The sequence below is a fragment of the Petaurus breviceps genome, unplaced genomic scaffold (genome assembly GCF_028583685.1).
Source record: "Petaurus breviceps papuanus isolate PSGF00001 unplaced genomic scaffold, PetGlider_PUasm1.0 79, whole genome shotgun sequence".
Lineage (NCBI taxonomy): Eukaryota > Metazoa > Chordata > Mammalia > Diprotodontia > Petauridae > Petaurus > Petaurus breviceps.
Window position 1 is genome coordinate 6,619,484 of NW_027186523.1, and position 13,136 is coordinate 6,632,619.

At 41.8% G+C, this 13,136-nt stretch overlaps 1 protein-coding gene across 3 annotated transcripts in view; it reads left to right on the plus strand.

Moving 5' to 3' along the window:
- Positions 1–13,136, plus strand: part of LOC138175808 (splicing factor 45) — a 62,131-nt gene that overhangs the window by 8,496 nt on the left and 40,499 nt on the right. The window contains exon 2 of one of the 3 annotated variants that reach the window (XM_069106307.1): positions 12,811–12,894. The gene's annotated coding sequence lies outside the window, so the exon portion shown is untranslated. Of the gene's footprint in view, positions 1–12,652; positions 12,895–13,136 lie in introns of those variants that run through there. The other 2 variants (XM_069106306.1, XM_069106308.1) reach the window with 2 other exon arrangements.

Genomic DNA, 13,136 nt, shown 5'->3' on the forward strand with positions numbered 1-13,136 from the left:
GTCTTCCTTATATTCATGGGGATAAATTGTCACTCTTTCTCTTCAGAGTAATACAAAAAAAAAGTACCATTTTTCGACATTGAAGATGAATAAGAAACTCAAGTTTAACAAAAATGTGTAACATAGAGACAGTGTGGCATACTAAATGGAGTTGGCTTTGGAATCAAAGTGACATAAAGTCAAGTCCCACCAATGAAACATAATATCTGTGTCACCCTGAGCAAGTCACTTAATTTCTCCATGTCCCAGGCAACTCTCTAAGACTTAAACTTAAAAGTTTCAGAGCAGTTGCTGATAAGCCTTGACAAAGAGAGTGCCTTTACTGGAAGTAATTAAATAATTAATCAACATTGATTGGAAGAGGGAGATCCCTACCCAGATGAAATCAGAGGTTCATGCAATGGAATATGTTATTACTAGGATCACTTAATTATTAAATATTAATTATTTAATTAAGGAGAAATGTTTAGGGGCACATCTGTAGCCTTTGAGAAGGATATTGTGGAAAGTAACTTCCCCACAAACTGGCAGAAACAGAGCCTTGCCCTAACTAGGCTAATGAGTAGACACAGAGTGGAATTTATGCTCTTATGTAGGCTCCAAATTTCAATTGTTTTAAGAAGAGCTATGGAGTAGAGTAAGTTTATGAGTAACAATATAGACTAAATAAAAGTTCTCTTGAAATATAAAAGACATCATTGCTGTGAGGGAGAGGACAAGTTAGCACAGATTACTTAGAAAAACATACTGCTGTTTACATGATCCTGGTATGTGTTACTAGTTCTGGATCTTGAAAACCTGGGAAGGGCCCAACCAATTTTCAGACACAGAAAAGCATGGGTTTGGTCTGGATCAACCTGACCTATATTGTTAAGACTGAAGGTGGGTCAAAGGATCCCATCTGCCTGGGGTGTTTATCCAGGGCTCCAATGCTTACCTCAAAACTAGTGAGCCCAGGTAGGGCATGGCTAGATTCCATTAGGTCAAGATTGAAAGGCTCGTGGTGCCAGAACAGGAGGCAGGATTTTCAGGTGTCGCAGATCCCTGCTTTACCCACCTGCCACAAAACTTTTCCTCCTTCAAAAATATAGGTTTTCATATAGTCAATTTGGGAAAATACCAGTTGTTTTATGGAGTAATTATTAATAATAATAGCTAGTATTTATATAATGTTTTAAGGTTTGCAAAGCACTTTACAAATATCTCATTTTATCTTCACAACAGCCCTGGGAAATAGGTGCTATTTTTGTCCCCATTTAACAGATGAGGAAAGTAAGGCTAAGAGAGATTAAGTGACTTGTCTGGGGTCACATAACAAGTAAGTGTCTGAGGATCGACTCAAACTCAGGTCTAATTCAATCCAGATCCCGAACTCTGTCCACTTTGCCACTTAGTGGCCTCTTACTAGTTGATCCCATACTATGTCCTCCAGTCTTGCACAGGATAGCCCTCCCATGGGTCCTCTGGCTCTGTAACCAGAAGCGTTTGCTTCAATGATGCAAAGTATGATACTGTTTTATCACTGCTGGTAGGGGGATTTTTCTGGAAAGCTGTATTTAACAATATGTTCCTGCTTAAAAAAAAGTAGGATATTTATATGACTTAAAATTTATTATTTTTTTTCCTATCGCAAATGATGTCCATGTTATATTTTGGTGGAAAACAATATACTATGTTATATTGTGCTGTATATTAGAGAAGAAAAAGTCAGGAAATCTGAGTTCTGGTACTGGCTCTGCAGTTAATTTGGCTGTGACCTGAGGCAAGCCACTGAGAGCCTCAGTTTCTTCATCAGAAAAAAGAAATGGGACAGAAAAGATGATCTTCAAGGTCACCTTTGTCATTATAACACACAAGACTCAAACACTGGGGTCAGAATTCAGTGTATTGTATGAAGGGATTATGCTATTCAGGTGGGCCAAAAGAAGACTTCATATTATTTACCTGTGAATAACAGTTCCGTGAAGCATTGTTAACTGTAGAATAGACCTCATGTGATACAAAGTCAGACTATAAATGCATAACTATTCATGTACCAGTTTTTTTGTGAAAGTCTATCTAAAATTATAGAAGTTTAAGCCATTTGAAAATTATCAGACCTTTGCTTTTTACAGGATAGATGAACAAGTCCGATTTAAGATGGACCACATCTTTTAGTAGTGTACTTGATTTGCTTAAAAGTAATTGGGGGGACAAAAAAGAAAAATGCAAAAAAAAAAGTGACCTTAAAACAGATACTTTGATGAACAAAAGAAGTTAAAGGAAAATCTTAAGAATTCTATAAATTATGTGGTATTCACAGTAATGGAAGCAAAAACAAATTCAGATTTGGTCATGGTTTTCACAAGGTGTGTATATGTGATACGGGCATGTAAATAGGCTTAAAAACTAATTTTTAGAGCACGTGTTTCAGTTGTGGTTGTGTCATGATCTAGAGACAAACTTTCAACATAGGTGACAATTATCATCCAGAAGTGAAGATCAGGTTTATCTACTAAGTTAGCATGGGTGGGCTCCTAGAAACAACTTCTTGCCCACCCCCCAAAAAAAGCCATTTGGTAAACAGATATTAAGTAGACACTAGAGACTGCTTTTTATGGATAGTGTTTTGTTTTTTCATTGGATATTTAATGGACCAAGCCAGGTATGATGCTAGAAAGGCAGTTGTGACTCCTTTATATAGTGTAAATTTTTATCTGGTGGTTCTGAGTTAAACTTTCACTGTGCTACCATTAAAATAATGGATATTCTATAAGATATCTTATGGGACACATTTTCTGATAAAAGTCTACATATGTCCTAGGAATTAAGAAACAACTTGGCCACATATTGATATAACCTTTGGAAGAAATTTCTTGTAGGAAATTGAGTCCCAGCAAATTTTGGCCTCAGGAAGAAAGCCTGTTGAAACTTTTGCCTGGGATAAGCTTTTGTACACCTTGCCAATTAGAGATGTCAACAATGTAAGGGGCAACTGACTTACTCAATCTTTCTTTTAGAACAGTGTTTACTAAACTAATTTGGGGTTTGACATACACTGTAGACATATTTTTGTCTCCAAATGCTGGTCTGACAGCATGGACTACCCCTAGACTAAAGAAAAATTAGGGACTTTTGAAGCAGAAAAAAAGAAAATTAATCCTATTTTCATACCCCAATATTGCCACATGTAAATAGATATTTTTGATACATGACTGCATTTTTAATATTTTCAAGAGGAAAGTGTTACTTGGGTCAACATTCTCTCACAGAACCCTTGGTCATATCATGCTGAATACCAACAGGATGCAGGCCTGATTTAGACTTTCCTTTTATACATTTCTTAGCTCTTTTCTGATTCACCTGTATTGATGTGTTTGTATTTACACATATGAGATCAGTAATGGAAAGGGAAAATTAAACTATATTTTATAAAAATTATGGACTTAGGTGATTTTTAAAAAAATATATAGTAACACTATATTCATCTTGAAAAAGCACACCATTAATGTTCCTCCTAAATAGAGGACATAGGCTGGAGGGAAACTCTTGTTAGTGAACAATGAATTATAAGTACCATCTGAACAGTCAGCAGACACACTTGAAATATGAAATTGTCATTGATCGGCCATAATCATTCTTTTGTTCCTCTCTGTTTGAATACCTACCACTCTCCCCAAATCATCTATTAAACTTCCCCTTTTCTACATAGACCTTTATGGTACCTCTCATCTCTCTCAGCAGATGACTGCAACTCCTATTTTGCAGATTAAGGCCACAGATTATAAACTCAACATTCTCCAACATCTGAAAAACTCTGTGTTTTTCTGTTAAGACAGATAACACATGGGAAGACTACCAATACAGGTTCACTCTTGAACTGGTCGGATAGGAAGGACAGAAAGACATCTTCGGAGGGGTTAATAATCTTATTTTATTCTAGTCTAGTCTTCTCACAAGAGGTTTGCTGATAATGCGAGCACCAATCGCTACGGCATTCCCTAATCACCCTTCTCAGAGGGGCTACCATTGGGGGGAGAGGGGCAACTACCCCTACATCTCCTTAGAGTCAATCAGGATAGGCACAGCTTGTGCACTCCCCTAAATCCCTTTAAGCCTTAATGGTGGATGGTTGAGGCAAACACAAATTACCCCCAAGTCTTGATGGGGACTGATCAAGGCACACACAGCATTCCAGCTTGTGCATTCAACCCTCAGAGTTCCCCACTCACTGACCAGTGCCCTCTTGCTTTAGAGGGCAACAGACAAAGAAGGCATTTTGCCAGCAATAGCCTCACAAGTTTACATTATCTCACCATTATATCTCACTGTGCAATTGCAATGGATATTTACAATTTAAGCATAAATGTTTATATTATTTTTCTTTATATAATGCTGTACAATCATGGTGGAGATGTTTACAAGTCGTGAATCTGAGAAATAAATTTTGTTATGGCCATGGATCCTGGAAAATTAAATTCTAAGAAAGAATAACAAAAATCCACCTTACTTACAATTTCGACCTCTTGTCTCCTTAATCTAGTGTCATAGGATGAATTGGCCCCTTTTCTGCTCTTCTAACATACACCTTGGATCCTCTTCCCCTTTTCTTTCAGGAATTTGCCCAATTGATCAGTCCCAATCTCTAGCTATTTGCCTATTCCTTCATTGCTGTTTAGACTTCTTAAATCCTTAAAAAAGGCCTTACTGGGCAACAGGACCATCCCTTCATGCTATACCTCACTGCTAAATAGAAAACAGTCACATGGAAGAGATAATTACAAGATGCCTGAGTGAGTAGTAAAAATTAAGACCAGTTCGTATTTCATCACTTCAAAATAGCACCAAATGTGCCAAATAAAATAAACAGCCAAACAGAGGGAAAAAAAGAAATATGCAGAGGAAGAATCTCATAGACAAATGAAAAGAGCAACTAAAAAAAATATGTAGCACAAAAAGACCCAAAACAATAATGCCAACAAGATACCCAGAAGCAAAAATGGATTTACAGTAAAAATCTTCAAAGTAGATTAGAAGTGCTATGTGCTAAATGAAAGAAAACCCATCATCTAATAAAATGGATACAGAATCAATGAACAGAAAAAAGACAAACATGATTTTTGACGGCTCCAAGGGTCAGTGGAAAATCTTAATAAATCAATGAATTTTCTCTGGAATATATAAAGGATAAAGCTTGCTGAGAATTAACTTATCTCTCTATAGAGAGAAAGAATCTGAATACCATGTTTCAGGAAATGATGAAGAAAATTTCCTGGAAGTAGTGATTAAAGAGGGTACCCCAATGTAATATCATAAGTCTGAAGAGCTATGTAGTTACTTGAGGGAAGTGGGACTAACCAAGTAAGAGAAGTCAACTTTGGCAATCCCATGTGTTTTACCTGTTTGGGATTTCTTCAAATGTGGGTCAGTCCTTATAGAAAATGGAGAGGGGAGGAGGGTTGTTTTGCACTGTTTAACTGTTCATCTGTTTCTGGACTTGGGTGTAAGTATTCTGTGCTTTTGCTGTTTCCTGTCCAGTCAAATAAAACCTGTCCTATATTTGATGTATTGTTGGTCTGAGTGCTTGCAAAGGAACTGAAGGTCCTTTATCTTTCCTGTACAAACTTAACCACTAGCTAATTCTGATATAGCCAAAGAAAAGCTATCTGGAGGCATTAGTCAAAGAGAATATATATTAGGGAGAAGCTACCCCCAAATGGAACCTGGACTGTGTAAACCTAAAACATTTGGTTCTGTACTACTGGTCATACCTTAATTCTCTACTGAGGAAATTACAAAACAATATCCTAAATAATGAGTGAGTAAAAGATCAAATTGTAGTGTAACAAGGAAGTTGAATAGTGCATGCATAGAGCATCCCTCCCTGCTTCTAGCCAACTACATATGCATGACCCAGTGCTAAGGAGGTCTGGTACTTTGGGAATGATGAGGCCTACTCCTTCTGGCCATGTGTGACTCAGAGTTTAAGGTCTTTCACTTTGAGATTAAGAAGCTTCTCATTATTGACCACTGAGCGGAATGAACAGATGACTCATTGGGCCTTTAAAAAGGGAGGGACTCTGGCCCTATCATCTATTTAAGTGCTCTTCAAGAAGAAAAGAGAGAGCCAGGGACTTTTTTCAAGTTGGACAAAAATGGGAAATAGGTAGTTTGTTTTCAGAGACCTATCACTTCCCCTTTCTATACTTCACTGTTGCATTCATGATTTTCTTCTCTCTTCTCCCCCCAACTCCCCCCAAAATCTCCCATCCCTTCTAGTATCTCCTATCTCCCTTCTATCTCCTCTAGGTAGCCTCACCAGTCAATACTACAAGTTTGGACCTCTCTTTCCACTCCTGATCTCTCCCCTCTGCCCCACTCACTCCAAATCTGCTGATCTCTGACTGTCATTTGGAAAGACAATAGAAACAATTCATGCTAAGGTGTTGGATGACTGAAAAAAATTTAGTATATCATTAATCAAGTGTATCTGCATATTAACAGCAGATGCCATTACCTGAAATTTCTAATAGTGGAATTACATGGAATGTGGTAGAATAGAGGGAATAGGGTGATCATCACCCCCAAACCTATACCTTTAAAATTTTACCAGGTAGGTAGCAGCAACCAATACCTTTGTCTCCTGATAAGGCTAGTTCTGGTCACCGTATCAAGAGAAGTAGAATATGTCACTGGAAGAAGTATCAAGAGATTTTTGACTTAAAAGAACTCACTTGACCCTAGCATCTCCTTGTGTTATGGTCCCCAGCTTTTCTCCCTTTTATAGACAAATTCCTTGGAAAAGTTGTCTGCAGTTGTTGACTCCTCTTTCTCACTTCCAACTCACTTTTTTTTTTTTTTATAAAGTTAAGTGACTCCTTTTAGCTTTATTTTTTGCTTTTTGGAGTGCAATTGGGGTTAAGTGACTTGCCTAAGGTCACACGGCTAGTTTTTGTGTTAAGTGTCTGAGGCTAGATTTGAACTCAGGTCCTCCTGACTCCTGGGCCGGTGCTCTATTCACTGTGCCACCTAGCCGCCCCAACAAGGATTACATTCAGTTTTTGTTGTTTTGTTTTAAGCAATTGGGGTTAAGTAACTTGCTCAAGGTTACACAGCCAGTTTGTGTGTGTGTGTGTGTGTGTGTGTGTGTGTGTGTGAAGTATCTGAGGCCCGAACCAATCCCAGGTCTCCTGACTCCAGGGCCGGCGCCCTTACTCACTGTGCCACCTGGCTGCTCCCCCAGCTCACTTCTTAACCCACTGCAATTGGACTTCTGACCTCAGCACCAGATTGAAGCTACTCTCTCCAAGGTCATCGATGATCTCCTACCCACAAAAATCTCTTATCACTCCTTATCCTTTTTGATCTCTCTTTTTTTCTTCCTCTCTCTCTCAAAATATACAAAATATTTATATAACATTTATTTTAATATATGTATGCTTATTTATTTTGTTATATTAATTATGTTGATATTATTTATATTATTTTGGTATTTAATATAAAATAAGATTAAGCATTATTATAATTAATTTGATATTAATTTTATTAATTATTTGATATTAAAATGGTAACTATAAATAAATATATGCATAAATATATATTTATATGACACTCTTCACCATCCCCTCTGAAATACTCTTATCTTCCCTGGGCTTTATTTTTTTAATTTTATTTTTGGCCTTTTTTTTGGAGGGCAATTGGTGTTAAGTGATTTGCCCAAGGTTACGTGGCTAGTTTTTTGTGTGTGTGTGGGTGTTAGGTGTCTGAGACCAGAACCGAACTCAGGTCCTCCTGCCTCCGGGGCCAGTGCTTTACTCACTGTGCCACCTAGCCTCCCCTCTTCCCTGACTTTTAATAACGATGCTCTCTCCTGGTTCTCTTTTTATCTGTCTGGATGATCCTTTTAAGTTTCTGAAGGAATGTCATCCAAGCCACCCACTCTATGGGCAAAGTCTCCGTCTTAGGCCTTCTTTTCTCTACTATCTGTCTTTTGAGAATCAGAATGCACACTCCTGGAGGGCAAGGACCTTTTTGGTTTTTTTGGCCTTTCTTTATATTCTCAGTGCCTGACATTAATAAATGTGTTGAGAGCCAGACTCTTGATGATGTAATTAGCTACCCCGGATTTCCCTATCCTTTCTCTATGCAGATGATTCCCAAATCTACACACATAGCCCTCATCTCTTCTGACCCCTAGGTTGGAATTACCAAATGCCTGCTAGACATCTCTGTGTGTGTATATCTCATAGTCCTCCCAAACTCAACGTGTCCAAAACAGAAATAATTAGCCTTTCCCCAACCAACGCCTCTCCTAATTTTTACTAAGGGCACTACAGCAGTGGGTCAGTAAATATTTATGAAGCACCTACTATGTGCCAGGTGCTTTCCTAAGCATTAGGGATTCAAAAAAAGCACAAGAAATTCCTGCTTCTCGGGTACTTACTTACGCTGTATAATGGAGAAGACCACCTGCAAACAGGCGTGTACACACAAGACACGAACAAGATCGAATGATGTTAACAGATTATGGAAGATAATGAAAGACACTTGCATTAAGGGGAATCTGGAAAGTTTTCTTATAGAAAGTGGGATTTTAGCAAGGACTTGAAGGAAGCTGAAGAAACCAGCAGGTAGAGATGAGAAAGGAGAGAATTCCAGGCATGGGGGATTGTCAGTGAAGATGCCCAGAGTCCAGAGATGCAGTGAGTTGTTCGAAGGACACCAAGGAGGTCAGTGTCACTGGAAGGAAGAGGAGTATCCTTCCAGTCACCCAAGTTCACAACTGCTCTCCCTCTCTTTCCTTCCCCATTTCTAAAAGGTCTTACTGAGTCTGCCTCTACCATGTGTTAAGGGCTGTTAAGGGGACTCCTGAACTTGTCTTTTTGAGTTGCCATATTTTCCTGAAATACCCAGAGCATGCAGGAAGCCTTGATTGTGTCAAGAATGAAGCTGACATAATTTGTTGTTTCACCCCCAAGCTGGACTCCCTGTGTGTCATCGGGAGGCAAGACAGGGGTGAGCCAGTCTGTGGCAGGCTACAACAACACATGCATCTGGGGTCCTTTGCAGATAAGCAGACGCTCCTATCTTCATAGTCTAGCTGTTCCCAAGGGAAAAGAAAGTGGCTTTTGCCTTGGCCTTGCTCCTCCCTGTGGGGTGTGGTCTTGTCTTTTTTCCCCCCACCTTTGCTGCACGATTACCCCTCTGGTGTCACACTCCTTTCTGGCATCCCCTCCTCCCTTTATCCTGCTATTATAAAAATAAACTTCTGCAAGAATTCTGCTCCAGCTTCCATTTCCCCATGCATGCTCATTGCTTTTGTAATAAACCTAGTTTTCAGGTAAGTTTCCTGAAGGTGTAATTTCCTGTTGGTACATAGCTCTCCATTCTGTTGGTCTCTATTCATATAACAACTGTCCAAGTTCAAGCCTCATTACTTCTGGCCATTTGACAATAAATAGCTTCTTAATTGGTTTCTTGCCCTTCAGTCTCTCACTTCTCCAATCCATCCTCCACTTAGAGGCCAAATTGATATTCTTAAAGCACAGACCTACGCAAGTCACTGATAGGCTGAAGAAGCTGAAGGAGCTCCCTACTGCCCCTAGGAGGATAAAAAACAAACACCTTTGTTCTGCAGGTAAGGCCCTTCAATATCTGGCTCAAATCTGTCTTTCAGGCTGATTCCATATATTCCCCTTCACAGATTCTCTGTAATAGGATGTTCCAGCTGCTGCTTCTGTGCCTTTGTAAAGACTCTCCCCCACCCCATACTGTAATACTCTCCCTCAAGTCTGCCTCTCATCTTCCTTCAAACTCAGCTCAAAAGTCACTTCTTACAAGGGGAGGCCTTTCCTTATTTTCCTAGTTGTTAGTATTTCCTCCATCTTGAAGTCACGTTGGGCTTTTTGTATATATTTGTATTTTCACTTATCTGTAGTATATACCCTTTCTTGCTCCAACCCCTGTAAGCTGTTGAAAGGCACAACCTATTTCTTTTTGTCAATGTATCCCCATTACCTAATACAAGTATGTTGAACTGCAGAAATTTAGTAAGAACAAAAACAAAAGTTCCAGTCGTTATTCTACTTAGATTCTTTGGAAAAACAAATATGGGCACAGGTTAAGTTGAGGGAGGCAGGGAGCTAGGGAGCAGGGGAATCCTTTTCTGTTTTGCCCCCAACAGACTGTATGCCTAGGGACTGAACTTTGGGGCTAATAGCTCCTTTTCAATACAGCAAAGCAATCTTTTACTCTTTAATCAAGTTACTATCTCATTGTTAAAGCAGCTGTTCCAAACCTTCTGACTATCCTATCTTTCCCTGTCACTGAAAAATTTGAGACCATTTGCCAAGAGTTCCCCTTTTCCTCCTCCTGAGAGAAACTAGGACTGGACACTGGGTGTCTTTTGAACAGACACCATCTGTCTTTTGAACATCTCTTAACTGGATGTTTTCTAACTGAGGTCCCTGCCTCAAATTTGTAATCCCTTCAATCCATCTTCCAAGTTGCCAAGATGATTTTTCTAAAGTAGAGGTCTGATCACCCTCCTACTCAAAAAATTCCACTGGGGACGCTAGGTGGCTCAGTGAATAGAGCAACAGCCCTGGAGCCAGGAGGACCTGAGTTCAAATCCAGCCTCAGACACTTAACACTTACTAAATGTGTGACCTTGGGCAAGTCACTTAACCACAATTCCCCTGTCTCCCCTCCTCCAAAAATTAAATAAATAAATGAAAAATTCCAGTGGATCTCTATTGCCTCCTGTATCAAATACAAAGTCCTCTCATCTAGCAATTAAAGCTTTTTCCTAAGCTGACCTCTTCCTTTTAAATTTTATTCCCCTCCATCCACTCTTCTGGCCTACTTGTTCCTGGAACAGGAGTCTCCATCTCCTAATGACTTTCCACTAGCCTGAAACACTTTCCCCCTTTGCTTAAGATTCTTAGCTTTCCTAGCCTCTTCCAAGACTTTTAAATCCCATCTATTCCAGAAGGCTCTCACCAGTCTTCCCAGCAGCTAGTGCCTTCTCTCAGATTGGTCACCTATCTATATTTTCTAGAGCCTATATCACCTATAAAACGTAGAACTCGGGGAACATTTACTAGTCTCCTCTTTGGGCTTGGGTTCCTCACCTATGAAACAAAGACTATAATATTTATACTACCTGTCTCACAAGAATTCTGTGAGAAAAGCAGCAAACTTTTAAGCCAACTCAAGCTATTATTAATGGTGAAAGGCGTGAGTTGAACAGGAGAAACTATTGTTGTTCGTCCTGTGTTCTGGAAGAGGACAGATGATATCAGAAGGGTGATGTCTTCACTTGCAAGTGAACTGGGATTTAAGTGAGGCAGGGCTGGGCAAAGTCAGCCTCACTGTCTCCTCAGGGACATTGTAGCCCAGCAGCAGGACACAGGTGCAGAAGGCTGGAGATGGCCCTGATGCAAAGGGAATCCTTGGCCTTTTTAGGTCTTTCCTACATGTGTTTATCTGAGGCAATGCCCGATCAGTAATGAAAGGCTAGGTAAGAATTGAGGCCAAAGATGGCCTAGATTGCCTTCTCGAAAGAATCAGTCAGGGAGGGGAGACCTGAGGAGATTCTGAACAAAACGAGAACCATTGCTGCGATCCATCGATCCATCAGAGCCCAAAGGAGGACCAAGAGAGGCGTGGGCGTGGACCTGTTATTGACCAATCAGTGAGAGCCAGAGGGATTTGGGATTAAGGCGTGGTCAAGTAGCTCCATTTGAACCCCATTGGGCTTTACCAAAGCCTGGTTTCCCAGGGCTCCACTTCAAAAAATCATGAAGGAAAACTACAGGGGACAAGAGAGAAAGGCGAGGGTATCCAGGAGAAGGAAAACAGGTCGTGGAAGCCCCGCCCCTTAGGGAGGAGATGGAGGCTGGGGGAGCTGAGGCTCCGCCCCCACTGAAGGAGCTAGACTGTTTCCTTTCCTTCACTGCGTCCCACAGCGCCCCCTGCTGCCTGGAAGTTGATTCTGTCTCATAGCTCCTCCCTCCTGCTGCAGATCTGCAAAAAAAAAAACAAAACTGGTTGAAATGTGGACTGATCTTACTGTGGATGACAAGTCACCTTAAGAAAAGAAGGCAGCCAAAAACTGGTCTCAAGGAAAGCCATTGCTTATATAAATAGGAAAGGTGAGGGCGTGACCAGTGAATGGCAATGGGGTTTTTGCTCGTCCTTACAAGTTGAAAATGCATTCTGTTTCCTTCAGCACCATCCTCCTCAAATGAGTCATAAAGACCTAGGTTCAAATCCTGCCTCGCACACTTACTACCTGTGTGACCCTATGCAAGTCATGGACTCAGTTTCCTCATCTGGGAAATAGGGGTGTTGGATGAGGTGACTTCTAAAGTCATCAGAGAGAAGGAAAGAGGCCAGAGGGAGGGTAGTAGGAAGGAGGTCAGGTGCCGTCCAGTTTTATGTCTGGGATCGTAAGGGCTTGCTGAACACGTGCCGGGCGCAGCTGGGGACAGAGATCGCCAGAGGGTCCCTTCCCAAAGCTCAGAACCCAGTCCTAGGTTGGAACGGGAGAGAGGGAAGGAGAGGAGGGAGTGAGAAGTGCTCCTGGCCTCCGACCGATAGATGTCGCCAGACAACCAGCCGCCTGCTCCTCCCGCCTGCCCTAGTCCCTCTCTCTCTGCAGCCGACCGCGAGCCGGGGCTCCCCTACGCGCTTGGCGCAGAGATTCGTACGGACCGCGGCTTTAGCGTCTCCTGACGCTTACGCTGTTTGCGTTAAAAATCCTTGTCCCGCCTCGCTTCCGGGGCCGCTCTACCCCCTACGCGGTTGGTGGAGGTGCAGAGCTTGCGCACTTCGGCCCCGCAGCCCGGGCCGTCTCCAGCTCCGCCGCCGCTGCTGCCCCGGCCCATGGGGAAAGTCAGCCGGCCACCCCGGGTGAGTAACCCCCTCCAGCCCCGCGCACGGCCTCCCCAACCGACCCCCGCCCCTCTTCCCCGAGGCCCACGCAGGCCTGGCCCGAGCGAGAACGCCGGCCCCCCGCCCCCGGCCCCCTACCCCAGGCTCGGGCCGGCTCTAGGCCGCGCTGCGGAGGGCCGAGGGAGACTGGCCGGGGGCTTCGGGCCGAGACCTCCCAGGCTCCAGACACCTGTCTTCGGACGCTTGGGTCTCCTTCGAGG